Here is a 14,370-nt window from a genome sequence, read left to right on the forward strand (position 1 = left end):
AGAGTTACAGAAAACGTTTGACCTCTGTCATTGCCAACAAAGGGTATATAACAAAGTATTGAGATAAACTTTTGTTGTTGACCAAATACTTATTTTCCACCATAATTTGCAAATAAATTCATTAAAAATCCTACAATGTGATTTTCTGGATTTTTTTCTTCTCATTTTGTCTGTCATAGTTGAAGTGTACCTATGATGAAAATGACAGGCGTCTCTCATATTTTTAAGTGGGAGAACTTGCACAATTGGTGGCTGACTAAATACTTTTTTGCCCCACTTTATGTAGTGTATGTGAGTGTCAGTGTAGTGTGTGTATATATAGTTGTGTACACTGAGTGCACAAAACATTATGAACATCTGCTCTTTCCAAAACATAGACTGACCAGGTGAATCCAGGGGAAAGCTATGATCCCTTATTGATGTCACTTGTTAAATCCACTTCAATCAGTGTAGATGAAGGGGAGGAGACAGGTTAAAGAAGGATTTTTAAACCTTGAGACAATTGAGACATTGTCCGCTCCTGATATTCTACGAATATTCTAAGAATGAATTCGTGTTGGGCCTGCCCAGGCTTATGGTTTGCGCAACATTATAGCTTATGTTTGAGACCAACGCATGGCTGTTGCTGTAGTGATAGAGAGAAGTGTTAGTGAGAGAGAGAGAGAGATAGAGAGAGAGAAGCGTGCTTGTACCTCTCTCAGAACTAGAATTAGATGAACTTTCTATGATCTCGCTCCCTCTCTCTGCTTGCATGAGCCTGCAACTCTCATCTCTCCAGCGTTGCTCTTCATCATTTATTTCCTTATAGAATAATAGCTGCAGGCAGGGTGCTGGAGGAGCTGAACAGCATGCAGCCAGAACAAGCTTTTCGCAATATATCAAATACAATTGGAGGAAAACACAGGTTGGAAAGCAAATATATCCTGCTTAACCTCTTGCTTCTACTCGGGACTCTTGCGTCCCAACTAGAGCTCTGGAAATGCAAATGCGCTACGCTAAATGCTAATAGTATTAGTTAAAACTCAAACGTTCATTAAAATACACATGCAGGGTATCAAATTAAAGCTACACTCGTTGTGAATCCAGGCAACAAGTCAGATTTTTAAAATGCTTTTCGGCGAAAGCATGAGAAGCTATTATCTGATAGCATGTAACACCCCAAAAGACCCGCAGGGGACGTAAACAAAATAATTAGCATTTCGGCGTTACACAACCCGCACAATAAAATAGAAAACAGTCATTACCTTTCACCATCTTCTTTGTTGGCACTCCTAGATGTCCCATAAACACTATTGGGTCTTTATTTCGATTAAATCGGCCCATATAAAGCCAAGATATCGTTATATGTAGACTGTGTGATAAACGAAAAAAAAATTGTTTCAAAACGTAACGTCATTTTTTAAAATTCAAAAAGTCGACGATAAACTTTCACAAAACACTTCGAAATACGTTTGTAATGCAACTTTAGGTATTAGTAAACGTTAATAAGCGATAAAATTCATCAGGAGGCGATGTAAAGATCATTAGCTGTCCGTCTGGAAAAATGTCCGGCTAGAAACTCAACGAAAATATCCGGTCCTAGACCTAAGGAAATACGGTGCCCTGCATGTGTTTGACCAAGAAAAAACTCGAAGGGAAATGACAAGACTCTAGATACCGTGTGGAAGCTGTAGGTACTGCAACCTCAGTCAATTAATTGTGGTTCACCTTTATCAATGGGTTCAAGTAGCGCATGGATATATTTTCCCATTTTCAGTGATCAGTTTTTCCTGTGCTTTTCGATGTAAATGCCGTTCTGGTAAAGCCACAGCAGTGATTTAACCAGTTTTATAAACGTCTGAGTGTTTTCTATCCACACAGACTAAGCAAATGCATATACTATATTCCTGGCATGAGTAGCAGGGCGCTGAAATGTTGCGCGATTTTTAACAGAATGTTCAAAAAAGTAGAGGGTCGACTTAAGAGGTTAAAAGAGAAGACTCTAATCTGACTGTAGGCTCCGAAATATTTTATTAGCTTCCAAATAGGCCTATTGAGCGAACATTGTTTTACAAAGTTAAACAAGAGAGATAGGCTTTTGGTACGAGAGTATCGGCCTTCTCCGCAGAGTGAGTTTCACATCATTGGGTGAGTCAGTGAAACTGGAAGGCCTAAAAAGCTTATAATTTCCTCTTCATATTGTACAATATGTCTCTCCTCCACACACCTACAGTAGGTCTAGGTTATTGATGGCTTCAAGGCCATTTTTATTGATCTCAGATTCTCAGTGTAGAAAAGTAGCCTGTCATTTTGATAATTTGTGCAATATTAAAAAAGATTTTGCTAAAGTCTCCAGTCATAAAAAATGATGTAGAATTGAATGAAATGTGTTTATAAAAGGCCAAATTATTCCCGGACCTAAGTACAAAAAACAATCCCATCTGTGAAAGTTGTGTAAATGGCTTTACTATAATGCTCTATGCCATTATGCAAATGGGGTGAAATGCATGCAATGTTTTATTATAAAGGTGATTTTGAATGTGTTCTGGTACCTCAGAGCTCCTCAGGTCACCCTCCTTTCATGCTCACTTTTTGTTCCGGTACCTCCCAATTTACAAATTAACCACTGGTTAAGTCCTTAGTGATGTGGACGCCAAGGAACTAGAAGCTCTCTATCAGCTCAACTACAGTCCCCGTCAATATGGATGGGCTCTCCCCTCTTTCTCCTATAGTCCACGATCAACTCCTTGGTCTTACTGACATTGAGGGAGAGGTTCTTTTCCTGGCACCACACTGCTAAGTCTCTGACCCCCTCCCTGTAGGCTCTCTCATCACCGTCGGTGATCAAGCCTACCACCGTCGTGTCGTCAGCAAACATGATGATGGTGTTGGAGTCGTGCGTGGCCACGTCGTCCTGGGTGAACACACACACCATCCCACTCGCCCCCGTGGTTTGTGCTCGTCACTCCGGTGTACAGAGCTGATAGCTGGAGCATCCTGGGAATGTGCCTTAATAAAAACACTCTCCCCTCTAATTAATGGCATGGCAACCAGATAAAAGAAAGGGATGGGACGAGATGGGTTATGCAAGCTTTCTCTCCTCTCTTTCTTCCTCTCCTCCGGTCTGCTCCTCCCTGTTCCGGGGTGTATTACATGTTTTCAGCCAACTTAATGGGCCTAAACAGAGAGCAGGATGGGTGTGTGTCCGTCTTCAGGGGTGTAGAGAGGGATGGAGGGAGCAGGATGGGTGTGCGTCCATCTACAGGGGTGTAGAGAGGGATGGAGGAAGTAGGATGGGTGTGCGTTCATCTACAGGGGTGTAGAGAGGGATGGAGGGAGCAGGATGGGTGTGCGTCCATCTACAGGGGTGTAGAGAGGGATGGAGGGAGCAGGATGGGTGTGCGTCCATCTACAGGGGTGTAGAGAGGGATGGAGGGAGCAGGATGGGTGTGCGTCCATCTACAGGGGTGTAGAGAGGGATGGAGGGAGCAGGATGGGTGTGCATCCATCTACAGGGGTGTAGAGAGGGATGGAGGGAGCAGGATGGGTGTGCGTCCGTCTACAGGGGTGTAGAGAGGGATGGAGGGAGCAGGATGGGTGTGTACAAATGTCCGTCTACAGGGGGTGTAGAGAGGGATGGAGGGAGCAGGATGGGTGTGCATCCATCTACAGGGGTGTAGAGAGGGATGGAAGGAGCAGGATGGGTGTGCATCCATCTACAGGGGTGTAGAGAGGGATGGAGGGAGCAGGATGGGTGTGCATCCATCTACAGGGGTGTAGAGAGGGATGGAGGGAGCAGGATGGGTGTGCGTCCATCTACAGGGGTGTAGAGAGGATGGAGGGAGCAGGATGGGTGTGCGTCCATCTACAGGGGTGTAGAGAGGGATGGAGGGAGCAGGATGGGTGTGCGTCCATCTACAGGGGTGTAGAGAGGATGGAGGGAGCAGGATGGGTGTGCTTTCATCTACAGGGGTGTAGAGAGGGATGGAGGGAGTAGGATGGGTGTGCGTTCATCTACAGGGGTGTAGAGAGGGATGGAGGGAGCAGGATGGGTGTGCGTCCATCTACAGGGGTGTAGAGAGGGATGGAGGGAGCAGGATGGGTGTGCGTCCATCTACAGGGGTGTAGAGAGGGATGGAGGGAGCAGGATGGGTGTGCGTCCATCTACAGGGGTGTAGAGAGGGATGGGAGGGAGCAGGATGGGTGTGCATCCATCTACAGGGGTGTAGAGAGGGATGGAGGGAGCAGGATGGGTGTGCGTCCGTCTACAGGGGTGTAGAGAGGGATGGAGGGAGCAGGATGGGTGTGCGTCCGTCTACAGGGGTGTAGAGAGGGATGGAGGGAGCAGGATGGGTGTGCATCCATCTACAGGGGTGTAGAGAGGGATGGAAGGAGCAGGATGGGTGTGCTTCCATCTACAGGGGTGTAGAGAGGGATGGAAGGAGCAGGATGGGTGTGCATCCATCTACAGGGGTGTAGAGAGGGATGGAGGGAGCAGGATGGGTGTGCGTCCATCTACAGGGGTGTAGAGAGGGATGGAGGGAGCAGGATGGGTGTGCGTCCATCTACAGGGGTGTAGAGAGGGATGGAGGGAGCAGGATGGGTGTGCATCCATCTACAGGGGTGTAGAGAGGGATGGAGGGAGCAGGATGGGTGTGCGTCCGTCTACAGGGGTGTAGAGAGGGATGGAGGGAGCAGGATGGGTGTGCGTCCATCTACAGGGGTGTAGAGAGGGATGGAGGGAGCAGGATGGGTGTGCGTCCGTCTTCAGGGGTGTAGAGAGGGATGGAGGGAGCAGGATGGGTGTGCGTCCATCTACAGGGGTGTAGAGAGGGATGGAGGGAGCAGGATGGGTGTGCGTCCGTCTACAGGGGTGTAGAGAGGGATGGAGGGAGCAGGATGGGTGTGCGTCCGTCTACAGGGGTGTAGATGGTCAGTGGGAAGATAGATAGATGGTCAGTGGGAAGATAGAGTGGGTTGCAGGGGTAGAGGCAGGGACATAGAGGAGCAGAGGGATAGAGAGAAGGATAAAGGGGACAGAGAGCATGATGGAGTTGGCTTAGCAGAGCTAGCAGACTTCAACACAACAGACCCTCCACAACCTACAGGCAATGACCTCTATTCTCTCTAACCACTCTACTGAGAACATACCCATCTGGCCCTGGTCTCTCCTGATGATGGCTGGGTGTCACACAGTTGCACAGCCCTCTGCATTAAAGCATTACTACTACACAGCGTAGAGCCCTGGAGAGCCCTGGAGAGCCAATGCCACCCCAGGCCCTAGTTGGGTTAAGCTCCTACCTCATTCTCACAGCATATGTGGGTTTATCATGGGGATGCTAATGGACTCTACATCTGACGGCTCTTTGCACACATCCTTAATCATGTGTAGAATGCCTTCTCTAGAAGGTCCACAGAGTGTGGCACAGAGGTCAGAGGTCAAAGTGATAGCATTGGATGGGTTTAGGATGGTAGTCTGGTAGTTTAAACGGCTATCCTGATGGGAGCAGCTGAAATGCAGCCAGGCACTCAGTTAGTCCCCACATGAACTGATAACAGAACGTGATAACCCTAGTTCACCTCCTTCAGACAGCCTCTGGTAGAAAGGGTCAACGAAAAGGTCAGAAATGGATGGCCTACATACCCAGACTGTAACTCACAGCATACAGGGCTAACAGCAGTACAGCAGGGCTACCCCAGTCTTGAGCACTGATTTGTGGGTAAGAGAGAGAGGTTAGGGAGGGGATCAGGGATCACGATGAGGTCATCACAGCCACCCAATTACAGATGTGTGTGTTTATTGTGTGTGTGTGCATGTTGTTTATTGTGTGTATCTGTTTGTAATGTCCTCTACTAATCTGATTTGTTACGTTCACACATAATACAGAAAAAATGCTTTATATTTCAAGTATCAAAGGTTATCTATTTTCAATTTTTCTCAGTGTTTATTACACAATGTTTTGGGAAACACTCAAGTAACAGAGTAACACAGCTGAACAAAGTATCTGAACAGTGGAACATTGACTAATAACAATATTAGCACAGGCAATAACAATAACAAGGATAGTGACATCACAGTGATGCGGTTGTTGTGCTGTGCATCTATCCTCTCTGAGTGGGGTGACACAGGCAGCTCTCCGTAGCCTACTTGAACAGCCTTGAAATCTCCCAGGGTACGCAGACATCACAGTGATGCGGTTGTTGTGCTGTGCATCTATCCTCTCTGAGTGGGGTGACACAGGCAGCTCTCCGTAGCCTACTTGAACATCCTTGAAATCTCCCAGGGTACGCAGACATCACAGTGATGCGGTTGTTGTGCTGTGCATCTATCCTCTCTGAGTGGGGTGACACAGGCAGCTCTCCGTAGCCTACTTGAACAGCCTTGAAATCTCCCAGGGTATGCAGACATCACAGTATTTACAGTATGTACGCAGAGTCCTCACTGTCCTGCTACGTCAGTCCAGCGTCAGACGAGCAGGAAAACTATGCCGGAGATGGGTTTGCAAGCATGCTGCAGTACAACTAGAGGATTCACTGAGCAAAGCCCCCTGAGTCTGTGTAGTTTCACTACAGCTTTGTGTGTGTGTGCTGACAGAAAGGTCAGCTTGAACATTCCAGTACACATAACAAAATTATTTTTGTGTGAGCAAATCTCAGAGAGAGAGAGAGAGAGGCCGAGAGATGGAGGGGGGAGAGATCTGTCTGTGTGTGAGAGATTCTATTTTCTCTGCCCAGCAGGCGACTTCATTGTCCTATGAGGTCATTCCCTAGAGCAGTGGTATTCAACGTCGGGGTTCAACTGCAGTAGGATCTGCAAAATAATAATACAACAATTGTATGGGACAATATACAAACATTTTTGAGAAAAATCATTTGAAAGATAACATTTTATTGAGTAAATGTTCTTATTGGTTTCTTTCACTTTGATAAGAGATAAAAATGCAATGAATTGAAGAAAATATACGGATTTTAAGGTTCTGTCATTAGATATGGGGTGGGGTGGGGACGCAAGAAATTCATGGGGGAAAAATGGGGTTCCCAAACTAATTCTGGCAGAAAAAAATGTCCCCGCTGAAAAGGTTTGAATACCACTGCCCAGAGGAATCATGGAGCATGCTCAGTGCTGTTTTCCCACTGAACTAGAGTCTCATCGGAGACGCTGTGTGACTGTGACCCACTCTTACTACCGGCTGCTGCGTCAGACCAGACAGAGAATGGTCACCTCCCGTCTACCATCCCTCTCTCAAGCCCAGCCTAATCAGAACACCAGGGCAAGGAGGGGCATGGTTCCACCCAGAAAGTCTGTCCCGTCCCTCCGTGAGTAAGGCCACATCCAGACCCTTAGAGGTTTCACAACCCATCCTGGTGTGAGGTATGTCGTATGTCTCTGTGGTGAATTCCCCCCTCAGTGGTACAGCCCTGAATTCTCAGAGGATGTAACCTCTCCCAGAGTAGTGGTGTTACAGAGGCGACACACACCCCTCAGTCACCTACTTAAGATCTGAGATCTGGTCATGGGCCATGCACATGTACTTCCTCGCTGGACAAGAGGGGGTGTGTCACAAATAATTAAAGGAAGGGACCAGTCCTTCTCCCCAGCCAAGAGGCAAAACTCTTGTCTCAAAGGGGTTATACTCACTACACAGTGTACCAAACCGTGTGCCGAATTGTGTGCCAAACAGTAAGTTATATGGTAACATCTTAGTCAACCATTCCAGCTCATGGAACTACAGAATGGAAGGAAGGTGGAAGCTTGCTCAGTTCCTCGCTTGTTCTTTCTTATCTTTAACAAAACCTTTCTTCCCACATCCTCTTTCCTGTCACCTTCCTGCAGGAGTTTCCAGTTATATCCCCTCCCTGCATCCATCAATCAACCCCCCCCCCCCACCTGTTCCCTTCAGCAGCCCCTCCCATCATCAGCCACACCCCTTTACACTATATGGTCTATTACCGTGAAGAAAGTCCAGCAGGGTGGTTTTCATCTCAGAGCATGATCATATTTATTCCACAGTATCCATCCCTGCCACCACCCTCTTTTCTCACACATTCTTCACCCAGAGTACACATGATTTACCCTAACTTCACTTGGCCAGGCACCATTAATCCCCCATTTCCGGTAACCTTTCTTCCTGGGTGCTGAATAGCTGTGCTAATAGATTTACGACTCTATATAAGCACACTGCCTGAGTGCCGTACTCCAGGGAAATAAAGAAGGACAATAATAATGTCCACACACATAACAACATTACTGGCAGACATACTGAGAGGTTTTCATTTGTCCTTGATTCACTACGGCAGGATTCCTGATGACAGCTTTATTTAGTGATGATTACAATCAAATTTCTCCATTTTCCCTCTCCTCTGCCATAGATGCCTAAATATAATATTTTCAGTTGTTTTTCATTATCACAAGACTTCATGGTAGAGTTGCTTGAAAAACATTTTCAAATGTCAGTGATTATAGTCCTCGACTGAGCGGAGGTCGTAGAGAATGCTGAAAGAACGGGATAGGTGAAAGCAATATCGCACTGGGCACACACTGGTTGAACCAACATACCAATGGGATGGCAGATACTGTTCACTATTTAGCTTTCACCTGTCCAGATGGATACGACAAACGTCATTGTCTGGATCCACACACAACCACCCAAAGGAAATTAACCTCCATGGAAGGAGGCCACCGGTCAATATGTAGTCTGGACAATTATTGACAATTCTCAAAGCCCGCTCCACAGTGAAGGGTCCCCTGCAGGCTCCAGTCCCCAGAGAGCAGGAAGTGTATGGCTGCTATGGTCAGCCTGAAGCCTGATGCGTGTTTGTCTTTGTTCCAGAGAGCAAAGGGGCTTTGTTCTGCAATAACAAAAATAATCTCTAAAACAGGAGAGAGGGGGAAAGTCTCAGTATTGTTTGGTAGTTGGTGATGGCTGAGGACCCTGAAGAAAACAAAGCCCTGGAATCCATTACAGCACGGCCAGTATGCTGACAATATCAGGTCGCACAAAAAGCCATTGTCAATGTTTATTACAAATAAAGTATTTATAATTTCTATTTTGTCTACTCAGTCTTTGTCAACCATCATCTGTGTGTTGTTCTTTGCAAACTGCAAGTTCATTTACTTCCAGTGTATCTCCTGTGTAAGCCCCTCTATTGGTCGAAACCCCCTCCCTGGATAAGACCTCGGTTCAACTGGACCCAGTGTATCTCCTGTGTAAGCCCCTCTATTGGTCGAAACCCCCTCCCTGGATAAGACCTCGGTTCAACTGGACCCAGTGTATCTCCTGTGTAAGCCCCTCTATTGGTCGAAACCCCTCCCTGGATAAGACCTCGGTTCAACTGGACCCAGTGTATCTCCTGTGTAAGCCCCTCTATTGGTCGAAACCCCCTCCCTGGATAAGACCTCGGTTCAACTGGACCCAGTGTATCTCCTGTGTAAGCCCCTCTATTGGTCGAAACCCCCTCCCTGGATAAGACCTCGGTTCAACTGGACCCAGTGTATCTCCTGTGTAAGCCCCTCTATTGGTCGAAACCCCCTCCCTGGATAAGACCTCGGTTCAACTGGACCCAGTGTATCTCCTGTGTAAGCCCCTCTATTGGTCGAAACCCCCTCCCTGGATAAGACCTCGGTTCAACTGGACCCAGTGTATCTCCTGTGTAAGCCCCTCTATTGGTCGAAACCCCCTCCCTGGATAAGACCTCGGTTCAACTGGACAATTTAGAACAGGAAGAACTACCAAATTGCGACAATATGAGAAGGTACTGTACATACACAATGTCCAGAGGCGATGAAGCTATCTTCTCATTGCGAGAGGCTACAGATCATCATTAGACTAACATATTTCTATGTGGCTAACTTTACTGACTCCTGTGTAATATCTAGAATATTCTGACATTAGATAAAGAGCAAAGATAAACTGCCATGAGAAAATGACAGAATTAGTTAAGTTTCTCTGAAAAGACACGTCCTGTACAGCTCAGGGTCTGGGTCTGTAACTCCCTGACACAGGAGACAGTGCTAGAGTGAGAGAGCCTTGATTTGTTCATTCAGACAGACAGACAGAGAGAGCGAGCGGGAAAAGTGGTTTTACTGTTCCTTTGATATTGTTCACCGATCATTTATCAGTCACCACGGCCTCCCCAAACACCAACAACTTACATCGTCTGTCATGTGAGAGAATGTGTGGGGTTCACTTTAAAGAGGAAGTTGAGTGTAGTGTAAGACCTTCTCTCTGATAACAATCACTGGGTTACATTGAGAGAACTATGCCTTTGCTTTTCTGTTTTCCCAGAGTGTATCTAGACTGTAGAGTGTAAACAGTTATCAGGTGAAGTAATGTGTAGCCTCAGTGAACACTCACAACTCTCATTTCCTTTGGAAGCCCTCAGCATGGAGTGGCATTTTTTAACATTGGAAATGTTAGACGTTGTATATTATGCATGTTTAAAGATATGTATATTAAAGATATGTATATTAAAGATATGTATATTAAAGGCTGAAAACCTGTGACACCATATCGCCCACCGAAAGGTCTGCCCATGAAGTTTTATCAACAGCAGAGGACGCATCATCTCCATCTCGGAGCCGTGTCCCAGGGCTGTGAAATCATGCTGGATAAATAAGGCTTGTGTCGCTCTGCAGACCACAACATCAGCCTTGTCTCCTACCAGGCAGTAAAATAACTACTCCAGATTATATTGATCGGTGTATCTATGGACGCCACTCCTCCTGACAGAGACAGATGGGTCATTCCCTACCATTTGCCTTGAATGAGAAGGGCCAAAGTTCAGCCAAACACTCTCTCACATTCTAAGGAACTACAGGGAAAACATTTAGTGTGCTCATCTCATGTGACATATTGTTCGGTGGAAAGACATATTAAAGTCATTCCATCAGCACAGCGCAAGTCCAGGCAAAATACCGGAATGGTGACGTCATGTGCAGGGCGGATGTGTTTTCACATGTTGACCATAAGATGGCACTCTCTAACACCCACTTGAACATATACCAAGAAACACACATGTTGACCATAAGATGGCACTCTCTAACACCCACTTGAACATATACCAAGAAACACACAGGTTTCTTGCTTTTCATTCTGTATCATTTGGGGTACCAATGCAACCTGAACATTTCTGTCTTGCCATTGAAACACTTTAATATCTAATTGTTATTAAGTGGGCTTATTCTGAGTGGGAAAAGACCATGCCAAATGTAGTCTTTTTAAGCATGCCAATTCAATCTTAATTATCTTGAATATAAAGGAATAGTATTTTTATTGACACAATTAGGTCAATTGATTTCATGTTAATTGTCCAACAAGCTCACACAGTCTCATGTCAGAATTAGACATTCATCCATGTTTCTCAAACATCAATCTTAAGGTAAGGGTTAAGGTTTGGGATAGGCTTAAAACCAAAATCTCAAAAACAACTTTCATCCACTGGATTCAAACATGCCTAGTCCACAACACCCCCTAGTCCACAACACCCCAGTCCACAACCCCCTAGTCCACAACCCCCTAGTCCACAACACCCTAGTCCACAACACCCCAGTCCACAACCCCCTAGTCCACAACACCCCAGTCCACAACACCCTAGTCCACAACCCCTAGTCCACAAACCCCTAGTCCACAACACCCCAGTCCACAACACCCCAGTCCACAACACCCCAGTCCACAACCCCCTAGTCCACAACCCCTAGTCCACAACACCCTAGTCCACAACACCCTAGTCCACAACCCCTAGTCCACAACCCCTAGTCCACAACCCCTAGTCCACAACACCCCAGTCCACAACCCCTAGTCCACAACACCCCAGTCCACAACACCCCAGTCCACAACACCCCAGTCCACAACCCCCTAGTCCACAACACTCTAGTCCACAACACCCCAGTCCACAACCCCTAGTCCACAACCCCTAGTCCACAACCCCTAGTCCACAACCCCTAGTCCACAACACCCCAGTCCACAACACCCCAGTCCACAACACCCCAGTCCACAACACCCTAGTCCACAACACCCAAGTCCACAACACCCCAGTCTACAACACCCCAGTCCACAACACCCCAGTCCACAACACCCCAGTCCACAACACCCCAGTCCACAACCCCCAGTCCACAACCCCTAGTCCACAACCCCTAGTCCACAACACCCTAGTCCACAACCCCTAGTCCACAACACCCCAGTCCACAACACCCCAGTCCACAACACCCTAGTCCACAACACCCAAGTCCACAACACCCCAGTCTACAACACCCCAGTCCACAACACCCCAGTCCACAACACCCTAGCAAAAACGAAACCTTCTTGAAGGTAACAGTGTTCACTGTTGCCCCACGTTTTCCACTTCATCTCCCGACGTCCTCAGACATGGACGTCTAATCCTGACTTGTATCACGGGTGACCGCCCTGTAATTGTCATGCTACAAAGACTGACTGAGCTTTATTCCCTACCAGGAGAAATTAGGTGCATTGTACTGTAATTAAACACAATATTCAAACTCCCTATGGGGATTCTTAATTGATGTTGCTAACCCAGAATGTGTGGACAACAGGTAGCGCTTCAGGGAGAGCCAAGTCATATTGATGGTGGCATTCACCTGGGTGATCGCTGCCGCTTGTTCCGTGCCCCCTCTGTTCGGCTGGTCACGTTACATTCCGAAGGGCATGCAATGCTCATGCAGTTTTGACTATTACACTCAGATCTCAGGAATCAATAAAGATGCCTATGTCATCAACATGTTCTTCTGCCACTTCACCATTCTCCTGGTCATCTCCTTCTGCAATGGCAACCTATTCTGCTCCATCCAGGATGCTGCTGAAACCACCCAGAGGGCTGAGAGGGAGGTCACCAACATGGTCAACTCCTTCCTGTTGTGCTGGGTGCCCTACTCCAGTATTGCCGTGTACGCCTTCACCCATCAGGGACTCACCTTCGGACTCTTGTTCATGACAGTTCCGGCTTTTTTGTCAAAAACTCAGCCCTGTCCAACTCCCATATCTATATTTTGATGTACAAGCAGTTCTGCCGCTGCATGATCACTACCCTGTCCTGCAGAAACCTCTTGGATGAGGAGGAGGGAGCCTCCATCGCCACCTCCAAGACAGAAGCCTCCTCTGTGTCCTCCAGCTCAGTGTTTTCTGCATAAGATGGCTGCTTCCGTCTCCTCAGGTTATGGAAAAGTTTGACCTGCATAAGACACTAACAATTCTAGTTAGTTTCAACGTATGTCTGTAGATGCACGTCTCAGTATACTGTCATTTCTGTGTTTACTTCACTGCCGTAAACATTTGTTTTATCTTAGAAAAACAGATATTCAAATCAAATCAAATTGTATTTGTCACATACACATGGTTAGCAGATGTTAATGCGAGTGTAGCGAAATGCTTGTGCTTCTAGTTCCGACAATGCAGTAATAACCAACAAGTAATCTAACTAACAATTCCAAAACTACTGTCTTATACACAGTGTAAGGGGATAAAGAATATGTACATAAGGATATATGAATGAGTGATGGTACAGAGCAGCATAGGCAAGATACAGTAGATGGTATCGAGTACAGTATATACATATGAGATGAGTATGTAAACAAAGTGGCATAGTTAAAGTGGCTAGTGATACATGTATTACATAAGGATCCAGTCGATGATATAGAGTACAGTATATACGTATGCATATGAGATGAATAATGTAGGGTAAGTAACATTATATAAGGTAGCATTGTTTAAAGTGGCTAGTGATATATTTACATCATTTCCCATCAATTCCCATTATTAAAGTGGCTGGAGTTGAGTCAGTGTCAGTGTCAGTGTGTTGGCAGCAGCCACTCAATGTTAGTGGTGGCTGTTTAACAGTCTGATGGCCTTGAGATAGAAGCTGTTTTTCAGTCTCTCGGTCCCAGCTTTGATGCACCTGTACTGACCTCGCCTTCTGGATGATAGCGGGGTGAACAGGCAGTGGCTCGGGTGGTTGATGTCCTTGATGATCTTTATGGCCTTCCTGTAACATCGGGTGGTGTAGGTGTCCTGGAGGGCAGGTAGTTTGCCCCCGGTGATGCGTTGTGCAGACCTCACTACCCTCTGGAGAGCCTTACGGTTGAGGGCGGAGCAGTTGCCGTACCAGGCGGTGATACAGCCCGCCAGGATGCTCTCGATTGTGCATCTGTAGAAGTTTGTGAGTGCTTTTGGTGACAAGCCGAATTTCTTCAAGCGTCAATACAGAGACAAAGTAGAATCTCAATTCAACGGCTCAGACACAAGAGGCATGTGGCAGGGTCTAGAGTCAATCATGGACTACAGGAAGAAATCCAGCCCAGTCACGGACCAGGATGTCTTGCTCCCAGGCAGACTAAATAACTTTTTTGCCCGCTTTGAGATATTAGTTACAGTACAAGAA

At 46.6% G+C, this 14,370-nt stretch overlaps 1 pseudogene; it reads left to right on the forward strand.

Annotated features, from left to right (window-relative positions):
* Nucleotides 1-7,085: 7,085 nt before the first annotated feature.
* LOC115142342 (rhodopsin-like) lies at nt 7,086-13,123 on the forward strand (annotated as a pseudogene).
* Nucleotides 13,124-14,370: the final 1,247 nt, after the last annotated feature.

The sequence above is a fragment of the Oncorhynchus nerka genome, linkage group LG15 (genome assembly GCF_034236695.1).
Source record: "Oncorhynchus nerka isolate Pitt River linkage group LG15, Oner_Uvic_2.0, whole genome shotgun sequence".
Lineage (NCBI taxonomy): Eukaryota > Metazoa > Chordata > Actinopteri > Salmoniformes > Salmonidae > Oncorhynchus > Oncorhynchus nerka.